Source organism: Taudactylus pleione, unplaced genomic scaffold, assembly GCF_031769625.1.
Source record: "Taudactylus pleione unplaced genomic scaffold, aTauple2 ptg000372l, whole genome shotgun sequence".
NCBI classification, from domain to species: Eukaryota; Metazoa; Chordata; class Amphibia; order Anura; family Myobatrachidae; genus Taudactylus; species Taudactylus pleione.
In genome coordinates, this window is record NW_028284773.1 from 13,057,723 (window position 1) to 13,071,869 (window position 14,147).

Genomic DNA, 14,147 nt, shown 5'->3' on the forward strand with positions numbered 1-14,147 from the left:
CATTTTCCTGAACTTTGCCATTTGGGATTGTATGTGCCCTCTACTATGACATTGGGCATCGGCCTTGGCAGACGACGTTGATGGCATGTTATCGTCTATGTCATGACTAGTGGCAGCAGCTTCAGCACTAGGAGGAAGTGGTTCTTGATCTTTCTCTATTTTATTTTTATCGGAGAAAGTTTGGTCCTCCATTTATGTTATATCGATTTGATATATACGTGCGGCTAAACACAGAAAATAATTTTTTTTTTGGTTTGGACTGGAGTGTACTTTGTGGGTTACAGCACCCTTTAACGGTCAAGCCAGCCGGCCCTTTACTTATGACACAGGCGCACTCTTGGCACTACTTTGTTGATGCACGTGCGGCTACTGCGCACACAATTCACAAACACAGAAAATAATTTTTTTTTGGTTTGGCCTGGAGTGTACTTTCGGGGGTTACAGCACCCTTTAACGGTCAAGCCAGCCGGCCCTTTACTTATGACACAGGCGCACGCTTGGCACTACTTTGTTGATGCACGTGCGGCTACTGCGCACACAATTCACAAACACAGAAAATAATTTTTTTTTTGGTTTGGACTGGAGTGTACTTGGGGGTTACAGCACCCTTTAACGGTCAAGCCAGCCGGCCCTTTACTTATGACACAGGCGCACGCTTGGCACTACTTTGTTGATGCACGTGCGACTACTGCGCACACAATTCACAAACACAGAAAATAATATTTTTTTTGGTTTGGACTGGAGTGTACTTTCGGGGGTTACAGCACCCTTAACGGTCAAGCCAGCCGGCCCTTTACTTATGACACAGGCGCACGCTTGGCACTACTTTGTTGATGCACGTGCGGCTACTGCGCACACAATTCACAAACACAGAAAATATTTTTTTTTTGGTTTGGACTGGAGTGTACTTTCGGGGGTTACAGCACCCTTAACGGTCAAGCCAGCCGGCCCTTTACTTATGACACAGGCGCACGCTTGGCACTACTTTGTTGATGCACGTGTGGCTACTGCGCACACAATTCACAAACACAGAAAATAATTTTTTTTTTGGTTTGGACTGGAGTGTACTTTCGGGGGTTACAGCACCCTTAACGGTCAAGCCAGCCGGCCCTTTACTTATGACACAGGCGCACTCTTGGCACTACTTTGTTGATGCACGTGCGGCTACTGCGCACACAATTCACAAACACAGAAAATAATTTTTTTTTGGTTAGGACTGGAGTGTACTTTCGGGGGTTACAGCACCCTTTAACGGTCAAGCCAGCCGGCCCTTTACTTATGACACAGGCGCACGCTTGGCACTACTTTGTTGATGCACGTGCGGCTACTGCGCACACAATTCACAAACACAGAAAATAATTTTTTTTTTGGTTTGGACTGGAGTGTACTTTCGGGGGTTACAGCACCCTTAACGGTCAAGCCAGCCGGCCCTTTACTTATGACACAGGCGCACGCTTGGCACTACTTTGTTGATGCACGTGCGGCTACTGCGCACACAATTCACAAACACAGAAAATAATTTTTTTTTGGTTAGGACTGGAGTGTACTTTCGGGGGTTACAGCACCCTTTAACGGTCAAGCCAGCCGGCCCTTTACTTATGACACAGGCGCACGCTTGGCACTACTTTGTTGATGCACGTGCGGCTACTGCGCACACAATTCACAAACACAGAAAATAATATTTTTTTTGGTTTGGACTGGAGTGTACTTTCGGGGGTTACAGCACCCTTAACGGTCAAGCCAGCCGGCCCTTTACTTATGACACAGGCGCACGCTTGGCACTACTTTGTTGATGCACGTGCGGCTACTGCGCACACAATTCACAAACACAGAAAATAATTTTTTTTTTGGTTTGGACTGGAGTGTACTTTCGGGGGTTACAGCACCCTTAACGGTCAAGCCAGCCGGCCCTTTACTTATGACACAGGCGCACGCTTGGCACTACTTTGTTGATGCACGTGCGACTACTGCGCACACAATTCACAAACACAGAAAATAATATTTTTTTTGGTTTGGACTGGAGTGTACTTTCGGGGGTTACAGCACCCTTAACGGTCAAGCCAGCCGGCCCTTTACTTATGACACAGGCGCACGCTTGGCACTACTTTGTTGATGCACGTGCGGCTACTGCGCACACAATTCACAAACACAGAAAATAATTTTTTTTTTGGTTTGGACTGGAGTGTACTTTCGGGGGTTACAGCACCCTTAACGGTCAAGCCAGCCGGCCCTTTACTTATGACACAGGCGCACGCTTGGCACTACTTTGTTGATGCACGTGCGGCTACTGCGCACACAATTCACAAACACAGAAAATAATTTTTTTTTTGGTTTGGACTGGAGTGTACTTTCGGGGGTTACAGCACCCTTAACGGTCAAGCCAGCCGGCCCTTTACTTATGACACAGACGCACGCTTGGCACTACTTTGTTGATGCACGTGCGGCTACTGCGCACACAATTCACAAACACAGAAAATATATTATTTTTTTAGCACTTGGGGGGAGCACCCCTGATGGACAGAGCACCCCCTGGACAACACTACAGCACTCCTTTAGGACTGGGACACTGCACAGGACTTTGGAGTGGACACAGCCCCTATGGAGAACTGACTGCACAACACAGTCCAGCCAGCCCCTATGGACTTTGAAGTAGTGGACACAGCCCCTATTAACAACAGCAGCACAGCACAACACAGCCAGCCCCTATGGACTTTGAAGTAGTGGACAACAGCAGCACTACACTACACTACACTACACAGCCCTAACTCCCACCCTCCCTCTTCACTGTCCACAGCCGAGTGAGAAAATGGCGCCGACGTGTGTACCTTATATAGGATCCAAAACCCGCGAGACTCGGAAGGCGGGAAGATGACGTTTTGCCTCGATTTCAGATCCGAGTCAGGCGGGAAAAGTCGAGCCTGACTCGGATCGGACTCGGATCGGGGGGGCTCGGGGGGGTTCGGATTTCAGAAATCCGAACCCGCTCACCCCTACTTTATATATATCCAATGTAATTTTCTCAAGGGCTTTACCCCTCCAAAGATCAGGTCTGCAATGCCATACAGTGAAACATCTAGGTCCTCACTTACAGCGTCGCTCCATAAAATGTAGGTGTTCAGGTATTTTTATTTAAAAAATATTTTTTAATTCTCTAAACACAGCAGCATACAAAACAACATAAAAATAGTCCAATCCATGCAGTATAGGCCTTCCAAAAGATATAGTTTACATCAGAAATAATCTTTATGTAAATAAATATATGGCCCACCGAATGAAGAATCCCTCACCACCAACGCGTTTCGAACCCCTCAGGTTCTTCCTCAAGGTGTCTATTTTGGTGTCTATATTTTGCAGAGCAAACATAAAAACATGCACTTTCAGTAACAAAAAAAATAACTATTTACTGTAACTTTTGTCCATTTATAATAAGTGACTCCTCAACAATTACATTGCTTATTAAAAATATTTAATCTATCCAGCGTATTCTCAGAGTATAGATATGTTTTTACTATATAGTATTATTCCCACCTTTAGTGCTGCCAAATTTATAATTTTCCATTGTCTTTCAATGTATAATAGTGACATTTATTTCCAAGTATCTTGTTTCAAGAAAAACAATATGTAATTGTCCTAGATGGTAAGAATGTAATTTTAGCTGCTTTGCGCAGCATAAGATCAGTCAGATCTCTATTCTTCAGCAGTCACTTCTCTTCTGCCATACTCTCAAAAGATTAATCACTTAAAACAATTCTTTAAAAAAAGCACATGATGCCATTTTACGTGATTATTCACCCAAAGGAAAAAAGTCACTTTCCTATGTTCTTTATTTCAATATGCATGTCCTCCCAGGATTGTCCCAGTAATCGCTATGGAGAATTTCATTGCAATTGTTTGTTTCGCAAAGCACGAGGAAACAATGAGTTAAACAAAGAGCGTTGTTATGTGATTAATCTCTAATGATTGACCATATAAAATAACTGGCTCTTTAAATCATATGCTGGGCCAGAAATGACACAAGTTTATCTCAACTGCACAGCTGGCGATGAACTTTCAAAGCAAAAGCTAAGCCTTAGAAAATCTCATCTTACAGCAGCTGTGCCATTATTTATGCATGTTTAACTTCTCACAAGATTTCAGTTGCAAAATTATATAATATTCCTTTTTAATCAAATAAAATAAGTAAATGACTGTATTGTGATCATGTCTGTTTGCGAGACAGTGGCGTAAGTTCATCCCAGTCTAGTTTGGCGGTCCCCCCCCCCATCTCCCCAAGAAGAAAAGGGTAAATAAATATGGTGAATATCAATCTATACACGCGCACGCACACAAACACACTAAAATAGAATGTTTCTATTGGGCCTATTTGCAGGCAGCCAGAACACGGCAGGGAGGGTTCTGAAAAGATCACCCTGCTGCACACGCTAATGGAGCGTACACACGGTCAGATTTGTCAGACTTGTCAGATTTGTCAGATGAACGATTGAACGATTAAACGATCTGAACGATTTGAACGATTTGACCAAAGTTTTGAACGATTTGAACGATTTGAACGATTGAACGATTTTTGACTGCATTAAAATTAATGGAATCGTCCAAGTCTGACTGCAAACCCATCAGATGTCAGATATCGTTATCTGACAAACGGGAACGCGCATCGTTGATCGTCCATCGTTCAGGCATGTCAGATATGAACGATTTTCCTTCAGATATGAACGACTGAACGATTTTTAAATCGTTATCGTCCATATCTGAAGAAAAAATCTGATCGTGTGTATGCACCATAAAGTGTAAGCTATCAGGGGCTGCACGCCATCTCAGGATGGAATACAGGGGGTCATTCAGACCCGCTCGAGAGCGCAGGACGCTCGCAAGCGGGTCGATGGTGCCGAATTGCACATGCGCATGACTGAGGGAGCTCCGTCGTGCACATGCGCGAGCCCCGAATAACGACGGCCAAGCCGTCGTTATGGGTCTCGCACCAAAGGGGGCGTGCTGTCGATGGTGAGTGACAGCACTCCCCCTTTGGTGGGCGTGCCGGGGGCGTGGCTGCCAGACAGAGGCGTTCCCATGGGAACGCCTACCGTCTGAGTCCGGCCCCCCTGACATCAGTAGTGATGTCAGTGGGAGTGATTTTGGCTCTGATAGAGCCAAAATCATTCCAGGGTTTGCGGTCACCGAGACCCTACCGCAGGGTCTCGTCGCAAGCCCGATGGTCGCGATGGTCTTGACCATCACGACCATCATCATGGACGCTCGCTATAGCTGTGGGTGGTAACCCACAGCTATGCGAGCGTCCATGAGGCCGCTCCAAGTTGACGGAGGAGGGTCCTGATTCAGAGCGAGCGCTCTGGTCAGAGCGTCCGGCTCTGAATCAGGCCCACAGTAACACAGTCAATTTCAAAAAAAATATGATTTTTGGAAATTGATGAATGGAGCTGTCCTTATAAAATAACATTTGTTTGTAAATTTCATAAAAATAAGTTATTTATAGGATGATGAATGGACTCCTAATAGATTTACCAAGCCACATGGTAGTGACTGTGATACGCAGTCTCACGCTGAATGGAGTTCATCCCACTATATTCAGTGTGGTAACTTTCCTTTTAGCAACAGATTATTGCCGAGTCTTCTGATACATCACTTTCCAAGTGTCAAGTCTCCAAGCTTTCTCTGTTACCTCTGCTCTTTTTCTTTCTACCCCATCTGCTATAACAAGCCTTCCTCTCCTAGCTAGCTTTCCCCCAGGTCTTTCTTCTCTTCTTTCACTTATTTCTATATTGTCTTCACCTATACCTGTCTTCCCCTGTCACCAGCTTTGCTTTCTCTATCCTTCTTATGCTATTTAGGTTTTCTACTTTTTTTTTTAATTACTCCAAACCTATTTATCTTCCCTTTCCCCTTCTTTACTTCATGCTGCCATGGTTGCTGTCATGGTTCCTCTCTCTTCACCATTATTCCCTCCTCCTTCTTTGTCTCACTCCTGTGAGTGAACGACACATCTGCCTGTTATGAGGAAAGGAATTTTTCCACATGTGTATTTTTATGAGCAATTAAATGTAATGCTCCAGAATGCTAGCCCGTGTACATAGCATTCTGGGGTGTCAATTAGATGCCAGTTTTGGCTTTCCAAGCAGAGGGCTCATTACAAAGCTCTCTGCAATGCTATTCAATCACTTTTAAAGAAAAAGAGGGTTAGTACAAGAGTTAGGGCCCTACATAAGGGAGATTCTGGCCTGTGCATGTTTAATTCAATCTGGGGCTGATTCTGAGGTGGGAACAAGCAAAAAAATATCAAGTTTCTTTGCACCTTGGTACAACCATGCTGCACTGCAGGTGGGGCAGAGATAAAATGTGCAGAGAGATTTAGAGGTAAATTTACTAAGAATCGAGTTTGGTCAAGAATAAACTCGAGCAGGTTCGCACAAATACGCACAAGTTCTCCCAGACCAAACATGCAAATTTACTAAGATTTGAGTTTGGCTAAATCGTGTTTGCGATGGTAAAAGCATACGAGTTTTGTCTCAAACACATGTGAGACATTATATGAAAATGTCTATGTAGGTTCACAACACGAGATACGATAAATACGCATGAGCATGGAAGTGTTTTTTTAAATCATGTATGAGAATGCATGCCTCATCCTAGAAATGTGTTCTGATTGGTTGAAGCAGTCACATGTCATGTACACACTGCCCAAGCATATAAAAAAAGCCATAAACAGCATAACCTTTGAGGGTTTTGTTGGTTGGAGTTTGCAGAGGGACAATGAGGAGTGTGTTTAGTGTAGGATAGTTTTTGGCTAGTGGTATCGATAGTTGCTTGGTGTGTGGCAGTCCTTTTGGGGATGTAGTCTGCATCCCGGCGTGCGGGATGCCGACGGTCTGAATACTGGCGCCGACAGGTCAGGATCCCAGCACCAGTATCCTGCCCGCCGCTATCCTGAAGGTAAGTTAGGGGGAGTTTAGGGTTAGGTAGCGGGGTTAGGGTTAGGCATTAGGTGGAGGGTTAGGGTTAGGCAGCGGGTAGGGAGTGCTAGGATTAGGGCGCGGGGAGGGGACAGTTAGGTTTAGGCACTAGGGCGGGAGGTTACGTTTAGGCATCGGGGAGGGGGTGTTAGATTTAGGGTGCGAGGAGGGGGATGTTAGGTATAGGCACTAAGGGGGGGTTAGGGTTAGGCACTGGGGAGGGTGGGTTAGGGTAGGGATTAGAAAAATACTTACGTTACTTCTTATGGGAGTCGGGATTCTGGCTGTCGGGATGCAGCTGTCGGTATTCTGACCAGCGGCATCCCGACAGCCAGTATTTCATACCCAGCCCGTTTTGTACTTATTTTTTTGTCTTGTTATTTATCTGTTTGCTTAATTTTTCTGTCTTGATTGTGTTTTATTCTTTTGTCCTGTCAGTGGTTTTTGTGTATGTGGGTTTGTGTTATTTTGTCTTTTTTGTGTGTGTTTTGTATTTGTGTTTGGAGGGGAACAGAAATATGTCCCGGGCAGAGGAGAGGCAGGGAGAGAGTGAGGTGAAGGAGGTTGCTGCTCAAGAGGCTTATTGAGCAGTACAGGCAGCAGTGATGACGCCCAGGCAGAGGGGCAAGACAAAGGCGGGGCGCAATGTAAAGTTCTCTGTGGAGGAGAACATAGCCCTTGTGCAGGAGGTCATGAATTCCCGCCACCTGCACATCTGTAGAATGAGCATGGTGCCTAATGTTGACTGGGATATCCCGAGAACTCTACCATTTACAGGCTGAAAATTACCAGTAGCCAGAAAGTGCAACACAGCCAGAAGCTTATGCAGGTCTGATACAGAGTGGGAACGTGCTGTGTCAGGGTCTAGGTGCAGTTTGACTGGGCCATGCAGATGAAAATTGTTGATGTGGTTTACATCTGTATGACCTCGCCACCGTCCAATGCGTTCAAGTTCAAACGTCTCCAAAAAAAATGTGGCCTGTGCAACCTTTGAGGTACCTGCATTACCTCCTGAGCCTGTTCACTTTCCTGCTCCTGGGTCCTTCCAGCCTGGTGTTAGAGTGTCTGATATTCCAGCCATGAGAAATGTATAGCAGTACTAGTATATTCAGCCATGATTGCCTCACACAAATCAATGCAGCTGATTTAGCCCTTTTTATAGGCATCATCATTGTGTTCCCACTAATTACAGGTTGAAACACCTGTGAATACATGCAAACACATAGGTCAGAAGGTAGTCTATTTGAAAAGTGTATTTTGGTGCGAACCTGAAAACACAATTCTTGGTAAATTAACTAATTCTATTGTATCGTATGGAAAGTGCTTGTGAGTTGGTTCGATGGTGTATTTCAACATATTTTTGTAATCACACGTGTTTGCCTGTTCGTTTTCCTGCTTGTTCGCCCAAATTTGCCTTTAGTAAATTTGAGAGTCAGAAAAACAGACAAAACAAGCACGAGAATGCAATCCATTAGCCGATTTAACAGAGTGATTGAACGATAACGACATCGTTATCATTCCATCGCTCGTTAATCGGGCACATATCGGGCTTGAAAATGTCGGAAACGACCAGCGATGCGCGCTCCCGCTGGTCGTTCCGACATCAATCATCGTCCGAATATGCTGGTCAATCTGCCAATAACGACAGATTAAACATGTTCGGGGATGACGGAGGGTGCCTACACTAAACGACTAATCGTTCAGTGTAGGCACTGCAGGGGATGAGGAACAACAGTACGATTACGATGTTGTAATCATACTGTCTTCCCTGGGTCCAGTAGTGGATACACAACTTTAGTAAATTTATGCCTTAGATTTGAGAAGGGCATGTCCAAATTCAAAACTAAATTGTAGTATAAAAATATTTGTGGGTTACAGGCAAAAGCAGCCAGTATTTACCCTGCATGCAAAATAAATAAACATATTTGCACCTCTTGTATTGCAGCATGGTTTGTTCTAAATACAAAAGTACTGTTTTTTTTTTTTACTTTGCTCCCAAATAAGAATCAGCCCCTGTGGGGGGAATTCAAGTAGAAGTGATGTTCTCGCCCCCACAAGTAAGTGTGGGTAAATGCAGCACTTATGGTAATGCTGGTTTCACTAATTTTCGTTCGCAGCCATATGGATCGCGAGCAGGGGCGTGTCAAGAGAGGAGGGGGCCCAAGAGCAGTCTTTGTCTGGGGCCCTCTGCTCTCTCTCTGGCGGCCGGCAGTGCAGTGAGTGCAGCAGTAGACTCTGGGCACTAGTCTGTGCGCATGTGCAGATCAACGAGAAAAAGGCACGAAAGCCGTTTTCCCAGCGATTTCCCTACTGCACATACGCAAAACGCCCAAAAAATGGCTGTGGTGGCCATTTTCCAGATTATTTTTACAGTGCTGATAACAGCCAATATGGGACTTCGGAGAGGAAAGTATTAAAAATATGGGTGCCGGGTGTGTGATGTGGGCCCCCTGGACCCAGGGACCCGTGTTGCAAGCACACCCTGCACCCATTATAGATATGCCCCTGATCGTGAGCAAGAATGTGGTATTCGCTGTGGGGCTAAGTTCTGATGCCAATTGTCTGCGCTTAAACTCTGTCGCAACGGCAACTCGCTTGTGGGGGCTAGTCAATTGAATTCCCCCCTATGTGTTTCTTGGCAATGAATACATTTTATTAACTCTATTTCATGGTGGTACTGTGAATCCAGCACGTTGCAATTAAATAGCCATGTCTATTCCTGATATTTATTATTGCTGGTCACTTTGGGGATGATTCTGCTGATGTTCATGGAAACTAGCACTTTGTTTGCGACTGTACATGCGTCTAAATAAGGGGTGAGCGGGTTCGGATTTCTGAAATCCGAACCCCCCCGAGCACCCCCGATCCGAGGCCGATCCGAGTCAGGCTCGACTTTTCCCGCCTGACTCGGATCTGAAATCGAGGCAAAACGTCATCATCCCGCCTTCCGGGTCTCGCGGGTTTTGGATGCTATATAAGGTACCCGCGTCAGCGCCATTTTCTCACTCGGCTGTGGACAGTGAAGAGGGAGGGTGGGAGTTAGGGCTGGCTGGGCTGTGTAGTGTAGTGTAGTGTAGTGCAGAGTAGTGTTGTGCTGTGCTGTGCTGCGCTGTGCTGCTGTTGTCCATAGGGGCTGTGTCCACTACTTCAATGTCCATAGGGGCTGGATGTGTTGTGCTGTGCTGCTGTTGTTAATAGGGGCTGTGTGGACTGTGTTGTGCAGTCAGTTGTCCATAGGGGCTGTGTCCACTCCAAAGTCCTGTGCAGTGTCCCAGTCCTAAAGGGGTGCTGTAGTGTTGTCCAGGGGGTGCTCTATCCGTCAGGGGTGCTCCCCCCAAGTGCTAAAAAAAAAATATTTTTTCTGTGTTTGTGAATTGTGTGCGCAGTAGCCGCACGTAGATCAACAAAGTAGTGCCAAGCGTGCACCTGTGTCATATGTAAAGGGCCGGCTGGCTTGACCGTTAAAGGGTGCTGTAACCCCCAAAGTACACTCTAAACCAAATAAAAAAATATTTTCTGTGTTTGTGAATTGTGTGCGCAGTAGCCGCACGTGCATCAACAAAGTAGTGCCAAGCGTGCGCCTGTGTCATAAGTAAAGGGCCGGCTGGCTTGACCGTTAAAGGGTGCTGTAACCCCCAAAGTACACTCCAAACCAAATAAAAAAATATTTTCTGTGTTTGTGAATTGTGTGCGAAGTAGCCGCACGTGCATCAACAAAGCAGTGCCAAGCGTGCGCCTGTGTCATAAGTAAAGGGCCGGCTGGCTTGACCGTTAAAGGGTGCTGTAACCCCCAAAGTACACTCCAAACCAAATAAAAAATATTTTCTGTGTTTGTGAATTGTGTGCGCAGTAGCCGCACGTGCATCAACAAAGTAGTGCCAAGCGTGCGCCTGTGTCATAAGTAAAGGGCCGGCTGGCTTGACCGTTAAAGGGTGCTGTAACCCCCAAAGTACACTCCAAACCAAATAAAAAAATATTTTCTGTGTTTGTGAATTGTGTGCACAGTAGCCACAAGTGCATCAACAAAAGAGCAGCGCCAAGCGTGCGCCTGTGTCCCATAAGTAAAGAGCCGGCTGGCTCATTTCTTAAAGGGTGGTGTAACCCACAAAGTGCACTACACTCCAGCAAAAATAAAAAAATATTTTTTGGATATATAATGGAGGACCAAACTTTCTCCGATAAAAATAAAATAGAGAAAGATCAAGAACCACTTCCTCCTAGTGCTGAAGCTGCTGCCACTAGTCATGACATAGACGATAACATGCCATCAACGTCGTCTGCCAAGGCCGATGCCCAATGTCATAGTAGAGGGCACATACAATCCCAAATGGCAAAGTTCAGGAAAATGACCTTGAAAAAAACATTTAAATCATCTGAAGAGAAACGTAAACTTGCCAATATGCCATTTACGACACGGAGTGGTTAGGAATGGCTAAGGTCTTTCCCTATGTTCATGACTAGTGGTTCAGCTTCACATGACGATGGAACCCTCCTCCCACTAAAAAAATCAAAAGAGTTAAGCTGGCAAAAGCACAGCGAAGAACTGTGCATTCTAAGAAGATATCACAAATCCCCAAGGAGAGTCCAAGTGTGGTGGTGGTTGCGATGCCTGACCTTCCCAGCACTGGACGGGAAGAAGTGGCTCTTTCCACCATTTGCACGCCCCCTGCAAGTGCTGAAAGGAGCACCCACAGTCCACTTGCTGATATGCAAATTGAAGATGTCACTGTTGAAGTACAACAGAATGAGGATACTGGTGTAGCTGGCGCTGAGGAGGAAGTTGGCGAGGAGGATTCTGATGGTGATGTGGTTTGTTTAAATCAGGCTCCGGGGGAGACAGTTGTTGTCCGTGGGATGAAAAAGCCCATCACGGTCATGCCTGGGCAGAAGACCAGATGAAGTACGACAGCAGTCATCCTGAAGCAAAACGTATAACTGAGGCCTTGACTGCTATGTTTTTTGTTAGACGTGCGTCCGGTATCCGCCATTAGTGCAGTGGGATTTAGACAATTGATGGAGATAGTGTGTCCCCGGTTCCAAATCCCGTCTAGATTCCACTTCACTAGGAAGGCGATACCGAGACTGTACAGAAACGGCAGAAAAGTGTCCTCGGTGTCCTGAAAAATGCCGTTGTACCCAATGTCCACTTAACCACGGACATGTGGACAAGTGGAACAGGGCAGACTAAGGACTATATGACTGTGACAGCCCACTGGCTAGATGTATCACCTTACGCAGCAACAGCAGCAGCGTCACCAGTCGCAGCATCTCAGAAACGCCAGCTCGTTCCAAGGCAGGCTACGCTGTGTATCACCGGTTTCAGTAAAAGGCACACCGCCGACAACCTCTTAGAGAAACTGAGGGAAATCATCGCCCAGTGGCTTACCCCACTTAGACTCTCCTGGGGATTTGTGATATCTGACAACGCCACCAATATTGTGCGGGCATTACATCTGGGCAAATTCCAGCACGTCCCATGTTTTGCTCACACAATAAACTTGGTGGTGCAGAATTTTCTGAAAAGCGACAGGGGCGTGCAGGAGACACTTTGGGTGGCCCAAAAAATTTCTGGCCACTTTCTCCATTCAGCGACTGCGTGCCGAAGACTGGAGCGCCAGCAAACACTCTTGAACCTCCCCCACCATCACCTGAAGCAAGAGGTTGTGACGCGGTGGAACTCAACCCTCTATATGCTTCAGAGGATGGAGGAGCAGCAAAAGGCCATACAAGACTATACATCCACCTATGACATAGGCAAAGGAGGGGGTATGCACCTGACTCAAGCGCAGTGGAGAATGATTTCCGTGTTGCGCAAGGTTCTCCAGCCCTTCGAACTTGCCACACGTGAAGTCAGTTCAGACACTGCCAGCTTGAGTCAGGTCATTCCCCTCATCAGGCTTTTGCAGAAGCAGCTGGAGAAAGTGAAGGAGGAGCTAAGACGGAGCGATTCCGCTCGGCATGTGGGACTTGTGGATGAAGCCCTTCATTCGCTTTGCCAGAATTCCAGGGTGGTCAATCTGTTGAAATCAGACCACTACATTTTGGCCACCGTGCTCGATCCTAGGTTTAAAGCATATGTGGTGTCTCTCTTTCCGGCCGACACAAGCCTGCAGAGGTGCAAAGACCTGCTGGTGAACACACTGTCAGCTGAAGCGGAACGTGACACGTCAACAGCTCCTTCTTCATTTTCTCCCCCAACTGGGGCTGCCAGGAAAAAACTTAGCTATCCTAAGCAACCCGCTGGCGGTGATGCAGGGCAGGCAGGACCAAGTTTGGACATCTGGTCCGGACTGAAGGACCTGGCAACAATTTCTGACATGTCTACTGTCACTACATATGATACTGTCACCATTGACAGAATGGTGGAGGATTACATCGGTGACAGCATCCAAGTAGGCATGTCAGACAGTCCATACCTGTACTGGCAGGAAAAAGAGGCAATTTGGAGGCCCCTGTACAAACTGGCTCTATTTTACCTGAGTTGCCCCCCCTCCAGTGCGTACTCCGAAAGTGTTTAGTGCAGCCGGGAACCTTGTCAGCGAAAGGCGTAGAAGGTTGCTTCCACAAAATGTGGAGAAGATGATGTTCATCAAAATGAATTATCAACTCTTCCAGGGAGACCAGCCTCCAGAACGTACAGAGGGACCTGTGGTGGTGGATTCCAGTCAGGACGAGTTAATACTCTGTGAGGATGAGGATGTACACAACACTGAAGAGGGTGAGGAATCGGTGGATGAGGAGGATGAGGACGACATCTTGCCTCCGTAGAGCCAGTTTGTGCAGGGACAGATTAATTGCCAGCTTGTTTTGTGGGGACCCAAACGAACCAATCATTTCAGCCACAGTCGTGTGGCAGACCCTGGCGCTGAAATGATTGCTTTGTTAAAGTGTGCATGTCCTGTTTATACAACATAAGGGTGGGTGGGAGGGCCCAAGGACAATTCCATCTTGCACCTCTTTTTTTTCTTTGCATTATGTACAGTTTGGGGCCTAGTTTTTCAAACTGCCATCCTGTCTGCCACTGCAGTGTCACTCCTAGATGGGTCATGTGTTTCTGCCGCCCACTCGTGTCGCTTAGCATAGTCATCCAGCTACCTCGGTGCAACCTTTTGGACATAAAAACACTATTGTGAGGTGTGAGGTGTTCAGAATAGACTGGAAATTAGTGCAAATTAAGGTTAT